Raw genomic sequence first — 4,219 nt, 5'->3', positions numbered from 1 at the left:
AAAAAAAAATTGCGCGACCCGCCTGTGACGCGGTGGAGGCCATGACTCATGATCGCAAAGGCGCGGCCACGTGGCGCCGGCCAGCGCGAGTTGCACTGCTTTAAATTTTTATTTATGTTTTCATTCATTACGCACGTCCATTAATCCCATCCCACGCACAATGCCCTCGGCTCGGTGTCAAATAATGAAAGAGAGAGAGGGACAGTACAAAAATACATAAAAAGGAATGAAAAACGGTCAAAATGGCGCGTTATGCGTATACGCATTTCCCCTCAAAAACCGGCCTCGCCGCAGTCACACACATACACACACATGCGCGCGCGCGCACGCACCGGCCGAAGGGGAGCCGCTGAGTCGCACCCTTCCGAATAATTATTGGCGCAAACAAAGCTTGACGCATAAAAGTGCGTGGCGCCTCCCGGCCCGGTCGCCGTACGCATAAATAGCACCGGTCAGTCCCGGCGGGGAGCGGGAGGGGGTACTTTATCAGGGAGGGGCGCGGCTCCGGGAGGACGTCCTCGCCCTGCCAGCCTCTTCGTGAACGTGAACAACACTGGGTGCCCCCGCAGTTGCAGTTGCAGCTACGATGAGCTTGGCCCACCTTTTGTCTAAGGTTTGTCGGGGACCTCCGACCTTTAAATCGATTCTAGGTCCTGACATGAGGACAGGCGCGCATCACACCGTCAAGTGTCGATCACCGGTTTCTAATTTGTCCGAGTAACACACCGTTCATACCGCACTGGTTGCAAGCAGCCACCCCACCCGCTCGCGCTCCGCGCCTCATGTCCGGTCGCGTTTTCTGTATTCATGTGCATCCCCATAACCTCCCCCGCTCCCCTCCCCTTGAACTTGCGCGCCAATTTGCGCGGTGTGGCCGCGGGGGCCTACGCGTCCCCAGGGGAGGTCCGGCCGGTCCGGCCGCGCGCCGCCAACCCTTTGCGCCCGCCGTGTCGCCTGGACGGCCGGCCGGCGTTTTGATCCGCATCTCGGCGTAATGGGGGACCTCTTTTCATAATGGATGGCCCGCACCGCGCTGTTTCAATTCCACACACACACAAACACATGCGCACACACACACGCACACACACACGCACACATGAACACGCGCGCGCACGCACCTACACGCGCGAGCATACAGCGCGCAATGCGTAGCACTGCGTACGCGCGATTGTTACGGATCACCATAAATCAATGGAATGGGTGTTAAAATAGGTTAGACGCACCTCCCTCCCTCGATGTCCCCTCCTCCTCCTCCCCCGCGTTGCGCGGCCCCAAGCGAATTCCCTGATGCTTTCCATCTATCTGTCTCGCTCCCTCGCCTCTCTCTCCGCGGACTGTGCGTGCGTGCGTAAGAAGATGGCCGTTCGGCACGTGTTTTAATAGCGCGGCGTTGCCGAATCTGTTTAAATGGCTCCCGACTTACTCGTTTGAATAGCTGCCGCCGGCCCGCCAACAACAACGATGTGCGCACGGTGCGGTGCATACTATGTGATGTGACCCCGGCCGGCGACGCATGGTTGGCGTGGTATTGTATGATAGGGGCCAGAAAAAAATGAATATTTTTCTTTCAACTGGTAAAAAAATGTAAGATCCCATGATTTAATTACTACGCCCTTCTCACGGCATGGCATTCTCTCTCAATTGTTTAAATTAAAACAATATTTCATTGGAGTAGTTTGAGAGCACCCCAAGCAGTCAGTCTGGTCGAGTTCCAGATCCCTCTGGGTCAGACACCCACGCGAAACTGCATGATAGTCCTGGCGCTTGGAGGGGCGGGCGGGTGGCGTCGCGCTCCTAAAAGAAGTACCGTGTTCGGGTCGGGCGCAGCACCACCGGTCCCAATTAAAGCGGGCACCTGCACGGCCAGAACCTGTTCGCGTCGACGCCGCCGCCGCAGCAGCAGCGAGGTGCAAAATGGAAGGGAAAAGAAAGAAAAGAAGAAGGAAATTTCACCTGCCTTATCCGACCCGTGATCGACTTCCCCGGATTCAAAATTCCCGCTCGTTCGGCGCGGTTATCGGCGGCGCATCGCGATGTTATCGACCCGGAGCTGCCCTCATTGACCTCGTTATCCTCCCGGCTCTTGTCGGGGCCCTGGTCCCAGGTCTCTCGGACTGTGCAGTTTCCCTGCATCTGCTTCGCGGCTCCCCTTCGGCCCCCTCCCCCCTCCTCCGGGCCGCACGGCGGTGCTGGCAGCGCGGCGAGGTGGTTCGTCTTTTCCCGCGCTCGCGCCGCCACTCGGGAGGTGCTGCCCCCTGGAGGCGGCGCGCCGCACCGACCCAGCGCACGGGCAACATAACCTCCTAACGCGACGCTGGACTCCGGTTAGGCTCGGTTGAGGCGATGGCCGCAAGTTTTCGAGGAAAGAGTTAACTCCATCCTGACCGTTGGCGTGCACCTCGAACCAGCGGGTACCTCGCCTTGAGCACCTGCGGCGCACCGGCCCCTGAGGGCGGCTCTGTCGCGGTGCCGGACTACGGTGTTCCGCACTCTGTCGACGGGGCCGCCGTGCTAACGCGATTTCGTCGCCGGGGCCGCGACCTCGCACCCCGCCGCACTCACCGAGGGCCTGATCGGCCACCCGCGTCTCCTGTCACTCACCGGGCGTCTCCAGTCCGTCCCCGATCCTTGGAACAGCGATGTTAGCCTGCAAGTTTGACGTTGTTCGCAGGTCCGTCGCACTCGATCCACCATACTACAGGGCGACTGCCGCGCGACCTGGCGGCTGGTCGGTGAGACTCAAGGTCGCGGACGGGCGAGGGCGGGGAGGGGGTGGCGGGGGGAGCGGGAGTCCCGGCCCAGAGGGGGAGGAGCCTCGCGAGGCCACGCCCTCGGCGTGACGTCACGCGGAGGCAAGGTGCGGGGAGGGAAGACGCCAAGGTGGCAGCCAAGGAGCGGGAGCGGGAGGTCTCGCCGCTGTGCAGGCCGGCTCGGCCCGGCTCGGTTACATCTCTCCTCGCGCAGCTCCCGCCGCCCTGGCCCACGGCCTGGCCGCCCCCACGCCGCGCCGCTGCAGCCTGCAGCCGCCACCCCTGCGACAGGTGGACGCGGCTGGGGACCGCGGGACCGGCCGGGGGGTGGGGTAGGTCAAGGATGGTTATTCCCGCCTGCTCTATGGACGTGGTGCGGAGCGGTGTTCGAACCTCTCTGACCGCTAGGTGTTGGTGACGTCGGAGGGCGTCAAGAGTTTGAGTGGGTGACTGCAAGTTGATTGTTGATCGGTTATATTTGCAGTGTCGTACAATTGGACTGTATGTATTCCAGCTCTTGTGGTTCAATAATACCCGCTCTTTAACTGTGATGTTATGAGATTAGCCTTACTTGTACAGAGAAGTTTAACGAAAATATGAGACAGAAGTTTTTATTTGTGTGTGTGCGTGCGTTTGCGTGTTTGCTTTCGTGACAGCAATGAATGGCACACATCTCTTTCTCATTACAAAAGACTTACAACGCCTCAGTAGCACTGGTAACGCAAGTGTGTGTGTTGTCGGTGTGTGAATATCCATTCGTACTCTTACGGGGGTAAACGTGTGAATTTTTCTTAGGAAAAATTCACACCTTTAACTTTTTAAGTGTACGAATGGATATTCACACACCTACTAGTGAGCGCCCGACGCAAAAAGATTTGTTCGCTTTTAGATCGTTTTCTGTGCGTCGTGGTGAACTCCCCGCGTACAAGCCGCGACCTTTTTAAGTGTTCGCCAGATGTTCGCGCACGGTTCGCTGTGGAGTTCGCTTTCGGTCCGCCGAAGAGCGCGAATGTGACATTTCGCGAACATTGTTTGCTTTTGGTACGTCATGGGCCGACTCCGCTTGGGTCGCCAAAAGTTCGCCTGCGGTACGCGTTGAGTTCGCCAAAGGTTTGCTTTTAGGTTGCCAAATGTTCGCTATTCGGACGTGAAAACGGGGGGGGGGGTTGTTCACAGGGGACGACGCCAGGGGTAGGGGGTGCGGGTAGGGCAGTACCCGGGGGTAGGAGATGTCCAGGGCGGGTAGGCAGCGGTATTCCAATTGCCAAAAAGGAAAATATTTTATTTGTGGTTTTTATCGATTGTTACCTTTCCCTGGCCCCCTCCCTCTTCCTCTACTTCAACGTAGTAATTTTATTTAATGACATTTAATTGGAAAGTACTTTACCTTTGCTGGGACTCGAACCTCGGTCATCCGAGTTAGGAACCCGTCGCCTTGACCACTAGACCACGAGTTCGCCGGTAAGGGG

The sequence above is a fragment of the Frankliniella occidentalis genome, unplaced genomic scaffold (genome assembly GCF_000697945.3).
Source record: "Frankliniella occidentalis isolate FOCC.00 unplaced genomic scaffold, Focc_3.1 Scaffold972, whole genome shotgun sequence".
Classification (NCBI taxonomy): domain Eukaryota; kingdom Metazoa; phylum Arthropoda; class Insecta; order Thysanoptera; family Thripidae; genus Frankliniella; species Frankliniella occidentalis.
Note: the sequence above shows the minus strand (reverse complement) of the source record.